This window comes from Dipteris shenzhenensis, chromosome 19 (assembly GCF_047967505.1).
Source record: "Dipteris shenzhenensis isolate YYH24624 ecotype China chromosome 19, Dip_SZ_1.0, whole genome shotgun sequence".
In the NCBI taxonomy this organism is placed as follows: Eukaryota; Viridiplantae; Streptophyta; class Polypodiopsida; order Gleicheniales; family Dipteridaceae; genus Dipteris; species Dipteris shenzhenensis.
Genome location: NC_141614.1, coordinates 11,366,819 through 11,384,764, shown reverse-complemented (window position 1 = coordinate 11,384,764; position 17,946 = coordinate 11,366,819). Strand labels below are relative to the sequence as shown.

Genomic DNA, 17,946 nt, shown 5'->3' with positions numbered 1-17,946 from the left:
ATTGTATATGGTAGATCTTTACCAACTCTACTCATGCAAACAAAAGAGAAAATCTTTGCCGCTGATCAATTCGTGGAGGATTATGACTCTGCTTATGCCACCGTTCGAGCAGCCATTCAAAAGGCACAGGAGAAACAAAGAGCAGCTGCAAATAAAAGACGGAGGGCGTTTGCAGTGAAGGAAGGCCAATGGGTCTTATTGAAATTTGAGAAAGCCCGGTTAAAAACCAAAGTGGGCAAAAAGCGCATCTACTTCAAGCTATCCTTATGGTCCTTTTCAGGTGTTGCAGGTAATAAATGATGTCTCAGTCCGATTGAGACTTCCAGAGCATTGGAAGATCCACAATGTCTTCCATGTAAGCTTGGTGAAACCCTTCATTGGGAAACCACCTCAAGAGCCCACACTGGACGATGCACATGAAGTAGAGGACACTGAGATCTTGTTGATCCCAGAGCAAATTATTTTGCATAACTTCACTACGGGACGTTGAGGCACGACTCGCAAAATATACCTTTTGAAGTTCAGAGGGCTCCCATCCACCGATGCCCAATGGGTGGACAGAGCTACATTTCAGGAGTCTCCTGAAATCCTGGATGCTTATGAGGAAGCATTTCAGTTGCGGACAACCGAATGAAAGACGGAGGGAATGCCATCCTGCTTCAACATGTATCCACTTGCTTGGTACTATTTCTTTTTGTTTTTCAATAGTATGCTTATTAAGAAATGAAATGTTTTCCTACTGTTCAGTTACGGACAATGGGGACTAGGTCTAGTATTTGAGGGTGGACCCCCTTGCTTGGGGTTATGGGCATTAGTGACCCACAAGAGTGATGGCCTCTCTTTGAGAGGGACATCTGGAAACCACACCCCACCTGAGTACCCAAACATGGGACCAATCAAATGCATAGATTGCATACCGACCTAGGAACCATTCAAGAGAATGTTCCCTGAGCTTTGGTTGTGGGCCTGGCAGCATGCCAAGAGTAATGGAGATACAAGATAAGACGATAAACAAATGAGCTCAGTGTGGCTCAATTATGACCTTAGAGTACGCCAATAGATAGTCTAAGCTGTTAGGAACCCGTGGGTGCGATCAGAATTGAATTCTGACAACTTTGAAATTTTAGGGTTTTTGGGAGTGACACGTGGCAGACTGCCACATGGAATCTGAGCTGGCAGGTCAGTCCACCTGTCCCACACATGTGGCAGCATGCATGGCAAGTGGCAGGGCATGCAGGCCAAGTGTTTGGCCCCAAATCTGGTAGATTTGGGGCAGGTTGTGGGTTGTCCTCTTTGGGACTGCAGCCCACCAAAAATCTGGCCACCTTCCACTCTAGGCCGAGGGGGGGGGCTGAGCCTATAAAAGAAGGCCTCTCCCCTTCATTCCTCACATGAAAAATTCGTCACTTTTCTTCTCCCTCCTTTTGGATGATGTAGCAGAACCTCTCCAGCTCCTTGGGTGCAGCCAGCTTCTCCCCAGGCCATTCTCTCACCTCAGCAGCACTTTCTGTCTCTACAACAGCACATTATCTCTCTACAGTTCCAGCCTCTCCTCTCCAGAAATCTGCCCCCTCTCAGCTCTTCTGGAACAGCAGCAGCATCCTCTCTCCTTCTCCTAGCCTGGAGCAGCCACAACCCCTTTCGCTCTCCTCCTGCAATCTCTATCTTTCTACTGCAAAATTTCTCTCTCTACTGTTCCAGCCCATTTCCCTTGCCGAAATCCGCCTTTTTGTGCACCTCTGGAATAGCAGCAGCTCCTCTCTTACATCCCCTCCCTTGGGATCAGCATTGGCACTCTCTCTCTACAGCTATCACTCCATAAAAGCTTTCTCTCTCTAGCCTACAAGCTGTTTTTCTAAGCTGTTCTCATTCCAGCCCCATTTCCACACTCTCCTCACCCAAGGTAGCTTCAGAGGCATCAAGGACTTCATCTACCAAAGGGTCAAGTCACGAAGGGAGCTTGTATTGTCAAGTTTATCTCATTTACAGCACTATTTCATGTTGTTTCTACTATCTTTCTAGAAACTAGTGCTTGTCTCTAATGTTGGATGTAAGTGGTGATTGTTGCAGGCTTCTTCCTTGTGGATTGGGCAAGCCAAGAGTTGAAACCTGAGCTTGAAGTCCTCCTTTTTGTTGTCTACCTTGCACATATGCTCTTGAGTCTTGTATCTAGGTCCTAGGTTTTCACCGAGTTCATCAGTTTGGAAGGTGCGTTGCACCTTGGTCTTGTATCTCCATTTTCGAGAATAAAGTGAGCCTGGATAAGGGGGGGGGCCCGTCTTGGCCCCTCAATCATATTGCATTTTCCAATGATGTCACTTTGTGTTTAAGCTGTATAAGTCTTAATTCCAGCTTAATTGCAAACTCTTAAGTTCAAGTATATGTGTTTGGCAACTCGCAATCATCTCATTCAAATGCCTCTGCAAAACCCGTTGTCTGAATTGATAGAAAGCACCGAGTAGTTTACAAAATCCATGGAAATACTTTCCCATTTATTACTTGGAATTTGCAATGGCTGTAATAAACCTGTGCTTCTAAGGCGTTCTGCCTTAGTAACCTAACAAACCTGGCAACCTACCACATAGTTTTTAATAAATGCACGCATTTTAGGCCAATAAAAGGTATGCTTCACAAGAGACAGAGTCCGATGTATACCCGGATGTCCAGCACTAGGAGCATCATGACACTCCCAGAGAATCTTGGATCGAAGTTCCAAAACATCTGGCACACAAATCTTTCCATTCCGGAACAGCAAGCCGTTCCTAATCATCCACTGACCTCGCGTCGCTTGTACCATAGGGGGCACAATCCTTGAGTCTTCATCAACCATGGAGCTCCCATCCTGGACTTTCTACCAATAAGAACTGAAATAACTATCAGTTGCGCAAAGCCCTCTCAAGGATTGAAATAGGTCTGAGGATATTTCCGTAAATGACTTAGCATTTACAAACTTGGCTCGACTTAAGGCATCCGCCACACTATTCAGCGAACCCTTTTGATAACATATTTCAAAATCAAAATCTTGCATTAATTCTGCCCATCTATTTTTCCGTCTCCTCAATTCAGACCCATCACACACATACTTGATTGACTGATGATCGGTCAATACAAGAAACTTCGAACCATACAAGTAGTGTCTCCAAATCTTCAGGGCATACACTACTGCATAGAGTTCTTTTTCTAGTGTGGGCCAATGATATTGGGTGTCGTCTAGCTTCTTACTCTCAAAAGCTACAGGTCTGCTCTCTTGGAATAAAGCGGCCCCGATCGCAAAATCACTCGCATCGGCCTCTAAAACATAAGGCCGGGTAGGATCGGGTAATGCAAGAACGGGGGATTTCTTGATAGCAAACTTCAAGGTTTCAAAAGCCTTGTTCAATGCATCATTCCAAGAGATCGGCTGGGTAGACCTGCGTCAGCGACCTTTTAATATGTTTGTCAGGGGTGCTGTGATGTGTGAATAATCACGCACAGACTTCCGTAGAAATACCATAAATCCTAGGAAAGAACAAAGTTGTTTCATAGTCTGAGGGATAGGCCATTCTAAAAGCTTCTGGATGCGATCTAGATCAATGCTAATACCTTCAGAAGAAATCTTGTGTCCTAAGTAAATGATCTCCTTCATAAAGAAGTCACATTTACTCATCTTGGCATAGAGCTTATGCTCTCTTAGAATAACTAAGACAATCTGGAGGTGTCCTATGTGATCCTCTAGCGTTCGGCTATATACCAAGATGTCATCTAAGAACACTACAACGAATTTGCCTAGAAAATCTCGAAACAAATCGTTCATCATTTGCTGGAAGGTGGCGGGAGCATTGGTCAAACCAAAAGGTAATACAAGAAACTCGTAGTGGCCAGACCTAGTTCGGAATGCGGTTCTATCTATGTGTTTAGCATAGATACAGATTTGGTGATAACCCGTACGCAAATCAATCTTAGTGAAATACTTCGCTCCAGCCAAACAGTCTATTAGATCATCGGAATGAGGTAGAGGGTATCGATTCTTAATTGTCACTTTATTCAATCGTTTATAATCTATACACATTCTCCATGAAGTATCTTTCTTCTTTCTTAAGAGGACAGGTGCTCCCCAAGGTGATTTACTTAGGCGAATATAGCCCATATTCAAATAATCTTGTAGCTGTGAAGCTAACTCATCCTCCTCAAGCTGGTTCATCCTATAAGGCGGAACGCTAATAGGTTGAGCCCCAGGTACTAAATCTATACGATGGTCTACTGCCCGTTCTGGAGATAAACCTTCCGGCAGTTGAGCAGGGAATACATCCATGAAATCATCTAACAACGTTCTCAATTCACGGTGTTCAAACACACTTAAATCATTCTTGTTATTTACAGAGACAACAAATGAAGAAAGCGGAATCAAAACACACTGATAGACATCATAATGAGAAGTGTTTAATAATTCCGAAGCTGCATCGCAGATACAATAGGTCCCTGAGAAGAGGGAATATTATCACACTGAATACAAAATTGGGTGTCCTTATCCAAAAAAGAAAGAGTATGGTCCTTCCATCCAATGCGAATATCGTGGGTTTTAAACCACTCTATTCCGATTAACAAGTCCACATGCTCCAAGTGCATAGCATAGCACGTAAGAGCTGCTGTGTATTCTTGAATCTGGATAGAAAGCGCTTCAATCTTGCGATCCCAAAACTGCTTCCCAGCTGGAAGCTGCACCTCATAGGTGTGATCGCTAGGTATGGTGGACAGCCCCATCTTCTGCACAAGTTAATGTGAGAGCTGCCCGGGTCAAAAAGAATGTGAACTCTTTGGTCCCTAACTTCTCCATAAACTCGGAAAAGATCATGGGAACCAAATAACAAAGTATTAAAAGTGCAATTACAAGAAAGTGGGCAGGTAATGACATTTACAGAAATACCTGTCATCGAAACTTGATTAGCTCCCTTAGCTTTGGTACCCGGACCCGCCTAGAGCTTCGGTCCCGATGCTTGTTTTTGGTTCTTGCACTTAGGACAATCATTCTTAGTGTGGCCCCGCTTCTCGTAGATGAAGCAATGTCCCTCTTTCTTTAGCTTCAAGGTACGAAGGAAACGGGCACGACCATTCTTCGCCTGAGTCAAATGTTTCTTGGAGGCATTGTCTATAGACTTCGACTCCCCGGTACGAGTGGTAGACTGGAAGAACTTTCTCTTGTTCTTCCCACCCATGTCGGCAACTGTGGCTCCCTTTGCACTAGCCATGGTATCATCATAAATATGCGCGTAATTCATGGCCTCTTGCAACGTGGTACACTTGTTGTTCTTGATCTGTAACTTGTAGGAGTCAGGCAACCATCCACAAAGAAACCTAACAAGGTCACTGGATCCATCTTTGTAGCTCTGGTTTGCAAATCCCGAAACCTCTGAAGATAAACCTCAAAAGTCAAATTCAGCTTGGACATATCAAGGGCTTTGAGCTTGCCTATGATATCGTAATCTTCCTCCTCCTTCAGAAACTCTTTCCTGAAGACCCCTTCGAATTCTATCCATGTTGCAGGCTTGGGTTGGAGTTCCTTCCACCACAATAAAGCCTTTCCTGACATAAACCCGGCTGCAAGCTGTATTTTCTTGTCATCTAGATAAGGGTGAAACTGGAAGTGTACTTGCCACTTGTGCAACCAAGTGTCAACAACCTCCTTGGTACGAGACTTCTGGTCTCTAGGAAAAGGATCTGGAGTGATGTTCGGTCCTAATACTGAAGCCATGGCATCCACATGCGTGAGCGCCTGAACAGTGCTAGTCAAAAGTGTGAGTGTAGTTTGAATCCCTTGGAGTTGCTGTGCCAACCCCGTTTGATTTGTGTTAACCTGCTCAAACTTTCCATCAAGAGCAATGGTGAATTCACTGAAGGCTTTCTTCGTAATCAGATCATCGTAGAGACCTTGGTCATGCTCCGCATGGTAGTTCATATCCTGGTCTCCCATCGCAAGCTCAGGGTCTACAGAATCAGCCATAAAGGATGTGGAGTGAAGGTGCTTTGAAGGCCAAAGGGAAAGGAGAGAGAGTCGTGAGGAAAGGAGGGGGCAACAGAGAAAACGGAATCCCGAAGTAGGTAGCAAACAACGATCCGCCTGGAGATTTCGTTAGAGGGGAGAGCGTTGAAGCAGAGCAGCAGCAAGATGGCGAACTGGAAGGCGATGAGAGAAGGGCTGTTCCTAACTCAGAATTGCGATACAGCAGCCTGAGCTAACGGGTGATACTAGGTGAGGGCGGGTGGATGTGTGGCTATACGCACACACGAACTGCGAACTAGAGCATGCAAGATGGCTGCCTGAGCAAAGAGCGCCATACGCCAGGCTTATAGCAGCCTGCACGCCAAAAAAAACAAACCCCTACTTCTGGTAGGGCTTTTGCTTTTTTTTAGCTTTTCAAGCCCAAATTTGGACGCAGCTCTTGCATGCCAAAAAAGAAACAGACCCCTACTTTTGGTAGGGCTTTTACTTTTTTTAGCTTTCCAAGCCTAACTTGGTTGCAGCTTTCCCCTGCTTGATTCGCATCCAAGCCAGTCCCTCGAGACTGTCATCTGCTGCGTACCTCCATACTCGCCCCAGCCATCAATACCTGCTCCCTAACTCTCATCCTGAAGATTGCCGGCGGCCTTCCATCCCGTCCTTGCTCTCTGCTTTTATTCTGAAACTCGCTCCTACTTCTTCCCTGCGCCAACTCCTACAACTAACGAACTGCTTCCAAGCTCTTTCCCTTACTGACGACCTTTCTCATGGCCTCTCTTCCACTCCACCTTGCTACTTGCGAATTCACCTTTTCTCTCTGTCTCTCCTTCCTTCTTTCCCCATCTAACCGCCACCCTTAACCATGAACCACAAGGCACGTGCAGGGTAATAAACATGAATTTCGAAATTAGGGCATACCTGGAGGAGAAAATCATCCAAAATTCTTGGAATAGAAGTTCCTACCTCAGGACCTAGCTCTGATACCAACTGACACGTCCCCAGCACTCCTGAAACCTCTGATCTGCAAGCAAACACAAGAACACACCAACATGAGGTAACTGAGCAGGCTGCTCACCACCCAACCATGACATCTACGAGATGTGATCCTGAATCATGAGATGTCCCGTCCGAGCCACGAGCTGAGCTACTGGCACAAACTCCCAACCAGATCCTAACTAGCGTGGTGTCCCATACCACCAGGTGGCGCTGTGAAGCCTGGGATCTGCTGTTGGGCCTTGGGCTACGCTATGATGCAGGCGCGCGTCCGCGACTCTATCCAGGATCAGACCTAGCACCTGGGAACTAAACTTGCTCCCATCGGCTCTCCCTGAGAACTGAACCTCTGGGTCCCTTATATAGACTCGGGCCCCAAGCGCCAAAAATAGCGAAGACCTCTAACTGGTTCGTACCCTTGCCACTCAACCCAAGAATCAAGCCTGCCTAGCTCTAAGCCTCCCCAGGCTACTTGAGCTAGTCTTGTGTACGCAGTACACGTCGGATACCAATTCGTGCGCATGACACCCCAGAAAGGTGCTGCGTACATGGCAGTCGGCCTCACTAGTGAGAGAGAGAGAGAGGAGATGATATGATTATATTAAAGTCCTCTGGAGACCCTTTAGGATCTAATGGGCTTGTGACTACTATCAAATTGACAGTGGTTTGTTACATCCAAAAGTTTGAGAAAACTTTATATGTGGCTTGCTATGATATGTTGCAAGCATGTATGTAGATCTATTGCGCCTTGTCGAGCACTTTGTTGCAATGTTCCTTTATGTAGGCGCCTAGGTGCTGGGCTGGGATCCCTAGGAGGATTTTCAGGATGATGGCATTGTTGCTGTATTTTTCCCTGATGTATGGGTACACTCGGCAATGGAGGAGCGTATATTCCACATTTTCAATCTCCCTTGTGGGACAGATTTTACGGTGTCTTGCATTCTGGGTCTTGTCCACCAGCGCTTCTCCACCTGTAGTTCATGAGGGCTGGTCCTTACTTTACAGATTAAATGCCGTTTGTACCATAATATGTCCTCCCCGAGATAGTCATACCTATCAATTTGATTGATTTCTCATTTGTGGAAGTCCATTTTTGGCCCTGGGTCTTGCCATAGTTTCTATAAGATTTTCTGCATGACCAGATGTCTTATTTCTTCTCCATCCTCCAGAATATCTGTAGCCGGTATTTCCCACTGTTCCATCCATCTAGCCCCTTCTTTGTGCCACCCTGTGGTTTGTGGTCTCCATTTCCTTGCGTGGGATCCTGCTTGCATCCATCTTTTTGAGCTGGTTGATGTTAGAAAAACCTAGTCCTATGGCTAGTTTCTTCACGTAGCAGAAATATTAAATGGATAAATTGTGTGGAATGGAAGGATCTTAGAGAAGAGAAGGGAATGCTGTAGTTCAAAACTTCAACTTTAGGAGGTCTAGAAGATAGAACTCACAAACACCAAACTTAGGAGATAGACAACAATAGAGCAATTCAAAAATTGCCTTGGATTATATTGCACAAATCTGAGCCAAACACTTTACACCAGAGATCCCAAAATCCGCAGCAGTCTACTGTAATGATTGTATAATGCGCAGCAAGACCTTTAAACCTTTGTGCGAGGCGTATGCGTATACAACATAAGAGATAGAGAGAGAGTAGGGTTAGAGAGAGAATTTAGACGACACCGGATTGGGTCCCAGTACCCAGTGAGGGCCCCCCTCCCCAAATGGGGAAGAATTTGCTTTATATCTTGGAGAACTGCAAAAGAATACAATTGACACTCCTTCAGAGAGCTTGAGAGACAACTCTGAGGATGACCCTTCGATACGGAGAGCTGACCCACAGATGCTTGGGAAGCATGTTAGAAATCAACTATGCACAGCGGAAGACTAATAGAATAGCCCAGGAGCTCACACAATGTGTGTGGTGGATGGAATCACAAACTTCTTAACTTATGTGCTTCAAATAGATGTGTAGACTTACAAATAGACAATGATCTAGCCAGATATAGAAGCTACCAAAAGAATATATCTCCGTCCAAAGCTATGGACACAATACAAAAGAGAGAGATCCAAAGTCCCACTAGAGCGTGGTCCTTTGATCTTACCACCACGTACTTCTACTATTTGCTGGATATCTCTAGAACTTGAGCCCGTATGCTCCACCTCGAGTGTATGTAGACTCTCCGTCCTTTGACCTTAGCTTCTTACTGCCCTAGGAGACAGCCAAGGTACCAGCCCTTACTAGAGCTCAGTCTGCAGCCTCTCTTGTACTCCTCTGCCTCCTGGAAGTAGGCTTGAGGGTGTGTGTATGGCTGCTCCTGCTGCTCCCCAACTTGCTGGACTGCTGGATGAATGAATTAGGAACTAAGCCTCCTTTTTATAGGCCCCAAGGACTGGCAAACCTACCGACCCAGCAGGCCCATAATGGCCGACTTGATGGTCAGTCAACCTGCCCCCTTTGGCCCATTAAATGCACCCCTACTGAGGCTCGAAACAAGGGCCCCTTGGCCCACAAAACTAGGGCGGATGCCCTCCTAAATATTGCGGGGTCCAGCCCCCAAAGTCCAGCCTTGTAGCCAACCTGGTAGGCTGGCTCTGACCAACCAGTCCACCTACTGGTCAGCTGAAACCTTGAAGGCAAAACGTCCTGCTCTTTGCAATACAAACACTCTCTCTTGCTCTCCTTCACTCCCTCTCTCTACAAGCACACTAGGGCCAAGGACAATCGTCGGGCTGGACCCCCTTGAAGGTTTTTATTCATCAGAGAGAATTTTTGTACATGAGTTCAGCGTGGAAGCTGTTCATACGAATCCAAAACGTGAATGAAATTACATGAGCTCTTAGGCTCTCTTTCTTGGCAACAAGCCACTTGTCAAATTCTACATTACTTTCCTAATTACATGCCACTAAGAGCAACTCTGGAGTCTTCGAAGGACTTGGTCACACAAACAGCCTCCTAGATGCTTGTTAGGCTCCATAGCGCTTGGAAAAATAACCCTTCCTAGTACCTGCAACAATTAATTAAAGCGCACCATCATGGCACCTATTAATTGTTAGCGCTTTGCATGCAAATAATACACTGTGGGGCATCCCCATTGAACACATGTGCACACATAACAAATATATATATATATATATATATTTATTCTCTGGTTGACCGGAGTCAATGCTCTTGATCATAATTAAGGGGCTTTGACCAAGGGTCGAGGCACCTTATTTATAGTCAAGTTTCTCCAACCGAAGTTGGCACATCTTGGTTAACCACAGTTAACCTTCTTGGTATAAACCAAGTCTTCCTGACCGAAATCAGGCTTGCTTGACCGAAGTCAAGTATCTTTGGCTGTTGTCAATTCTTTAACCAATAGAAGAACTCTTTTGACCATAATTAACCTAGGTGGAAAACTCTTTAATTATGATCAAATAAATGGTCAACTGTACTTTGACTTAGGATATTTACATTGTGTTGACATCCCCTCGGCTTCGATTCAGTTGACCTCAACTGAAAAGCTTCCTTGTAAACATCCAAAAGCTATGGATGATCGGACAACATGTCTTCATCTATCCACTTGGCATCCAATGCCGTATAATTCTTGAATTTTACAAGATACCTATAAAATTCCTTGCCCTAAGGGCCTTTGCGTACAGTATGGTACACGATCTGCTCTAGCTGAAGGACCTCCTCCAACTCATCCACTCCTGGTGGATCTTCTGATATTGACTCTGTAGGCTCTGGCCCCTAAAATTTCTTTAGAAGACTCACATGGAATGCATTGTGAATCCTGCAATGCTCTGGCAATGCTAACCTGTATGCAACCTCATTTATTCTTTCTGTAACCCTGAAAGGGCCATAGTATCTGGGAGATAACTTTGCATACACTTTCTGTTTGCCTTTAAACTTGCAGAGCCTAGCTTTCTTGAACTTTAAAAGTACCCAATCCTGTTCTTTGAGATCTAACTGTCTCCTATGCTTATCTGTAGCTCTTTTATGCTTCTCTTGAGACCTTTCAATTGCTATCCGAACTTGGCTGTAAGCTGTCTGGAGGTCTCTCACAAACTGATCAGCTGCAAATATTTCGTCTTTGGTCCTTAGGATAGGTGGTAGAATCGCCTTCCCATAGATGATCTCAAAGGGGGCTTTGCCTGTAGAGCTGTGTACTGTATTATTGTAAGCAAACTCTACCAATGGTAGGTACTTTTCCCAGTTTGAACCTTGGTCACCCACGTAGCATTTCAGCATATCCAATGCTGTAGAATTCGCTACTTCACTTTGACCATCTGTCTGGGGATGGAAAGAAGAAGAAAAATTCAGATTCGTCCCCATATTATCAAATAAAGCTCTCCAGAATAGACTGGTCATTCTGGGATCTCGATCACTAACAATGGACTTAGGCATACCATGATGCTTAAAGATCTGTGCCATGAAAAGCTTAGCCATATGATCAGTCTTTATGGTTTTGCGAACCGGAATGAAATGAGCTTGCTTGCTGAATCTATCAATGATAGTCCAAATCCCATCATTCCCTGACTCTGATCTTGGCAAATAACAAATGAAGTCATTGTAATACTTTCCCACGATGCCCGAGGCACGGGAAGAGGTATAAGTAGGCCAGGTGCCTTCCGTCTATAATACTTCACTTTCTGACACGTAAGGCATTCAGTAACAAACTGATGTATATCTTTCCACATCCCTGGCCAAAAGAAATACCTCTCTAGTGCTAGAGTTGTTGCTGTAATTCCTCTATGTCCAGCATAGGGAGGTGCATGGCATTCTTCCAAAATCTTTTTCCTCATCTCCTGGGTGATGCATAGGCAGTCATCTTTCATTAAATTCCCATCTTTCAGGGAGAAGTGACTGGTGGATTGTCCCTCTTGCATTTGCTATAATATCTCACAAAAAGCTGCATCATTAGCATATTGCTCCCTCATGCCTTCCAAGTCCTGATGATAAGCATTAGTCACATTGTTGACCTGGGGTCTTCGGGACAAGGCATCTGCCACTCTGTTCCGACTCCTGGAGTATGGACAATCTGAAAATGATACATTGATAGCATATTTGCCCATTTCATATGCTTCTCGGAAAGTTTTGTCTGAGTTAGAAAATATCTTAGACTTTGGTGGTCTGTTTTAACAGTAAAATCTGCACCCAAAAGATTCACAAATATCTCTCAGCACCACGCAATCTTCGGCTTTCGTATGCTACTACATGTCCATTCTGATGTAATGCAGCCCCAACACACTCTCCACAGGCATCGCAATCAACATCAAAGGGTTGATAAAGATCCAGGACTACAAGAATAGGCTTTGTAGTCAACTTCTCCTTGAGTGTATTGAATGCTTTCTTCTGTGACATTCCCCATGTGAAGACTGCATTTTTCTTGGTAAGGTCCTGTAGTGGAGCTGCAATATCAGAAAAATGCATGATGAATCTCCTATAATAGGATCAAAGTCCCAAAAAACTATGGGCCTCATGCACAGTTTTCAGCTCAGGCCATTCTTGGATGGCTCGGATCTTCATTCTTGGATATTATGTGCCCCAGATAATGTATCTCTTCCAAAAAGAATTCACTTTTCTTGCTATTGGCAAAAAGCTGATGATTTCGAAGTTCTTGAAATACCAGAGTAAGATGTTCCCTGTGCTCTTCTTCTGTCTTCGAAAAGACTAGGATATCATCAAAAAAAGTACCCGTGAAGTGCTTGTACTTTCGGAGGATGCAATCCATCATTCTATTGAATGTGGCTGGAGCATTTGTCAACCCAAAAGGCATCACTAAATATTCATACAACCGAAATGTAGTGCGAAAAGCTGTCTTATGCACATCTTGTGGTTGTATTCTGACTTGATGATAACCACTCTTCAAGTCTATCCTGCTGAAAACTGTTGCTCCTCTGAGCTGGTCAAGCACATCATCTATGCGTGGTATCGGAAATCTATTTTTGATGGTCATCTTATTCAATGCACGGTAATCAATGCACATTCGAAAAGAACCATCTTTCTTTTGTACTAAAAGTACTGGTGAGCAAAAAGGAGATGAACTGGGCTGAATCAACCCTTTGAACAACAAGTCCTGCACCTGAGCCATAATCTCCTCTCTGAGTGGACTCTATAAGGTGGTCTATTTGCTGGCTCACTACTAGGCATTAACTCTATCTGATGATCCTTTGGTCTCTCTGGGGGTAACTCCCTTGGCAAAGCAATTGAAAAACAATCTTTAAAGTTTACAAGAAACTGAAATTTATCTTTATCTGCATCATTCATTTCAGCATGCATATCATTCTCTTTTTCTTTTACCAAAACCATGTACGCAGAAATTGTAGACTTTATTGCTTTACCTCATGTAACATCAGATACAATGGGGATAGTTTCCCCTTTATTCCTGGCAACTAAACGCAGGTTTTTCTCGCTATGGATAAAACTCAGCACCCTCTCAGGGTATTCTATCTTTACTTCCTTTCGATGGAACCACGGTGTACCAAAAGTACAACATCATGCTGCTTGAGAGGAGAAATTAAGAAGTCCTCCTAATCTACATAACTCTGCACATGGACACGAAGCTTTCCAATCAAAGGAGTAACTTGCACTGGATTTCCTTGGAACATTTGATCAGTATCAAGAGCTCTACCTAGCTCTTCAGTTTTAATCCCTAATCTCAGGGCTAAGTCTTCGGATATGAAATTGTTTGTAGACCGTGGATCAAATAGGATTAATGCTTGCTGATCTCTTACCTTTCCCCATGATAGCAAAAGCTCTTTTTCCTTTGGGTCTGAGGTACTACCCAAAACATCTGGGACTGCTCCCACCATTGGTTTCGGTGGTATTGTGGCTTTTGTTGCTCCTTAGAACCCGAAGGCTTCTTAGGGCATTGGGCAGCCATATGCCCCTCTTTCCCACATCTAAAGCATTTACCATCTCTACGGAATTCAGCTATCTGTTCAGGAGCGAATGGCGATTTGCCTTTATATGACTTTGAAAGCTGAGTACCCCTCGGCTTCTAAGGCTGAAACCCTCTCTTTTCAACCTTGGGATACTCTTTCTCTTCTGATTTTGAAAAATCAGGTTTCTTCCTTTCAGTACCTCCTGCATGCAAGGATAGCACTATGGCTGGATCTTGTAACGGCACGAGACTAGCTACTGAAGCTGAATGCATAATGTCCTAAATGTTCTTTGCCCTCAAAGCATTCACCACTGCTTGAATTTTTGGATTGAGACCTGCTCTGTACTCTCTCATTTGGGTTCTTTTGGAGATCTTTTTGAAAGGTGCAACCTGCAAATAAGCATCCCAAAATTTTTGATTGTACACATCCACTGTATCTTCTGCATCCATATGCAAACTGTCCCAATCTTGAAGAACATGATCTCTAAACTGTTTAGGCATGAACTGTTGGTAGAAGGCTTTCTTGAAGCCCTTCCACCTCTTTGGGGCTGACCCATTTGTGGTCTGTGCACTCCACCATGCACTAGCTGTCATTGTCAAGTGCAAACTGACCATTCTCAACTTGGAGGATTCTGAAAACTTTTCTGTACCGAATGCAGCATCAAATTGCCTAATGAACTACAGTGCTTTGTCTGTATGACCATATTTTCCATTATAGGTCATAAACTTGACAGATTTACCTCCATCTTTGAATTCCTTGGTCTTGGAAGACTCGCTCTTCCTAGACTTCTTGCGTTTCCTTCTTTTCCTGGATGATTTATCTGATGAAGAAGAAGATACAGAAGTTGAGCTCGAGGTAGACGGTGAAGGGCTTGGAGATCAGTGATGATGCCTCGATCTCTTTCTGCTATGAGACCGTCCCCTATGAGATCCCTCTCTCTCGGGCTGTACACGAGAGTGTGCCTCTAGCATTGGCACATCATAAGCTACATTAGGCATAGTTTCTGCTTGAAACAAATGCTGAGCTCTTGGATCCCTTCTGAGATTTTCCATCTCTTGCATATGAATGTGTACCATTTGCTCAAATTCTTGTTGAGTTTGCTGCACACTTCTCTGTCTTGGATGTGCATCCCTATCTTGTGAATCCCACTAGATAGGTGATTGAGCCATTCTCCTACAACTTGCCTGAGATCTGCAAACTCTCTCACACACACCGTGTATGCAACTGATGCACGCAGCCTTTGCTTTTCAAAGAGAAAATTACCTCAACAAGAGGTGTCTTGCATTCACAACTTATGCCAGTGCCGGGCTGTCAACTCAAGGCATAAACTCAAAGCTGTGTGCCCCTTTTCTGGCTGCTGCAGATGACTTCAAAAAGCATCTATTTTTCCCTCTTTTCACTGCTCAAAGGCATGCATGTTCTTTTTCTGCAAATCTCTGATTTTCTCCGATTTCTGCTTTTTCTGACAGTAAATACTCTCTCTAGTAGGTGAAAACTGCTAGTAGAAACATTCTTTGCAATTGTCTTTTTTTTTTTTTTAACAGTAACTAGATGGGTAACTGCTGTTTACACTAACCAGATCAGTCCCTTTTGGTCTGCTTAAATTGACAGACTAGTTAGTTTGTAACTTGGCCACTAACTTAACCAAACTGGTTAACTGGACCAGTCTAGTCTAGTTAATTAGATAGTCTAGTTAGGCTGTCCTCTGACCAGATCTCTAACCAGGGTTAGCTAACTGCAGTTAACTTGATCAGGGTCATACTAACCACGGGTCAACTAACCAAGATTTACTGTACCAGGTCACCTGTGTGCCACGGCAGCATCCACGTGTCCAGTGCCACATCAACAAGTTCTAGCTATTTGCCACGTGTCTTTTCGCCATGCCAGCATCCTGCAAGCCTGAAGAATCTCCGTCATATGTCAATCACGTCAGCGTCGCCGGCTCCGTTGACCACAACAATCTCTTTTTCTTCGTCTTTTCACGCACTTCGTCGTATCTCCGTCAAGCGACGGACCTCCGCCATTCGTGCCCGCGTGAAGTCGTCTATTATGCCTGCTAGCCCTCTGCCCAGGGCATCAAGCAGTCGTCTGCTCAAGGCACCTCCGGCGTGAACCCACGCTCGTAATTAAGCGATGGACCTCACTTTAGCTTACGAGCTTCAAAACTTCGCCAATGCTTACAGAGAGTTGTCCTACCTTCCCATAGAGAACAACATAGCAGATATGTTTACAAAGGCACTTCCTCGTCCCAAGTTCGAAGTCTTCCGACAGGCTTTACACTTGGTTCCCTTTGTTACATGATCTGACATACCTTGTACATTCATAGGTGGCTATATCCTTTTGGATGAACATGTGCCACCATGACCAGAAAATACCAGGTATTTTGAGACGTTTCCAGAATACTTCAGCCCATACCATGGACGGGGATTTGTAGGTCATCTTCTCCCGGTTCTAGTGATGCCCTATGGGCCCTGGTATGTGTCTTGTAGGCATAGTTATAGGCACTTTAGTGTTTTAGTGCCTTTTATGCCACATAGGACATTTAGCCCTATGTGACACCTGGGACACTTAGTCCTAGGGTGTCTACCTTCAAGTGCCTTGTACTTTCATTTCTCTAATACAGTTGACGTGACGGTTCATCTCTCTCGACTCTTGTACTTGCTCCCACGCTCACCGCACCTATAGCTCCCAATTCAATTCAGCCTACTTGTACTTCACCCTAGAGGTCCTTGGGTATTGTTTCACGCTGGATTATACCACCACATCAGAGAATCTTAAATGTAACATACCTTAGTGTCCCATACCACCAAAGTATATTGCAAATAAAAAACTCAGTGGACAATATGAGGGAATCAAGGTAGCCGATCCCTTTTTACTCAGACCATCCCAGATTGAGTCAGGGTGGCAAATTCGTTCTCAATCATTTTCGTAATGTGATTATATCTATAGCATCTGCTTAATCATAGAGGGCTTCTCCTGCATTTTTTCCTGCCTTTCCTTTGTGGAGCCTCTCTCTAGAAGTCTCCCCCATGCCCAGTGCATGCCATGTGAACTCTCTGGGATGCCAAGTGTCATTTCCAAGGTCCTCACCCTTTTAACCTCTCTTGGCATCCCTCTGAATGCTAGATATATTTGCCTAGGCATTAATTGTCCACCGTTGCACTGTCAAGCCCTCTTGGTCTCCCGCCTTAGCTTTATGCAAATATGGTTGATGTAACATTCCCTTCCCCTTAAGAATGGTTTACGTCCTCCAAAACAAAATCGGGAAACCTCCTCTGGAGATTGTTTATCCTTTCTCATGTTGAACTCTCGTCAGGTCTATCTTTCCACTTAACTAGACATTCTTGCCATATAGTATGTTGTGTTCTTTTTTCTTGTTTATCTAGAATTCTTTCTGGTTCGTGTGGTAAAGATGTAGGTTCAATGAGTTCAACTAGGACTTCATTTCCAAGGAGATTATCATCATCTCCTAATTTTCTTTTTAGCCTACTAACATGAAAAACTGGATGCACTCTACATCCCTCAGGTAAGGCTAATTTGTAAGCAAGTTCTCCAATTCTCTTAAGTATTGTGAATGACCGTCCACAATACCTAGGAGACAACTTCGGACATTTACCTGTCTTTAGAGATTCTGAAGATTCAGGTACCTTAAGGTAGACTTTCTCATTTACTTCAAACTCCAACTTTCTACGGTGGGGGTTTGCATAACTTCATGCTCTATCCTGAGCTCTTCTTATGCTATCTTTAGCTAACTTAAGCGTTTGATTCATATCTTCAAGAAAGTCTTTGGCCGCTTGAACCTTCTCTTTTTCATGCCGCACTCTCATTGGGGCTCTTGGTTGAAATCCATACATCACTGTAGTTGAATGTGTGGCACTGTTATATGCAAATTCTAATATGGGCAAATACTGTTCCCAATTAGTTTGTCGTTTACTTACGTATGCTCGAAGCATATCCTCAATGATTTGATTGACTCTTTCAGTTTGACCATCACTCTGTGGACGATTTGCGGTGCTCATATTCAATGAAGTTTCTAACCTCTTAAACACATCCCTTTAAAAATGGTTGTTAAATTTGCTATCTCGGTCACTAACAATACCGGCTGGTAGCCC

General features: G+C 44.2%; 1 protein-coding gene across 1 annotated transcript in view; it reads left to right on the top strand.

Moving 5' to 3' along the window:
* LOC147890069 (Cox19 family protein (CHCH motif)) overlaps window positions 1-17,946 on the top strand; it is a 56,413-nt gene that overhangs the window by 21,996 nt on the left and 16,471 nt on the right. The gene's annotated exons all lie outside the window — the stretch shown is intronic.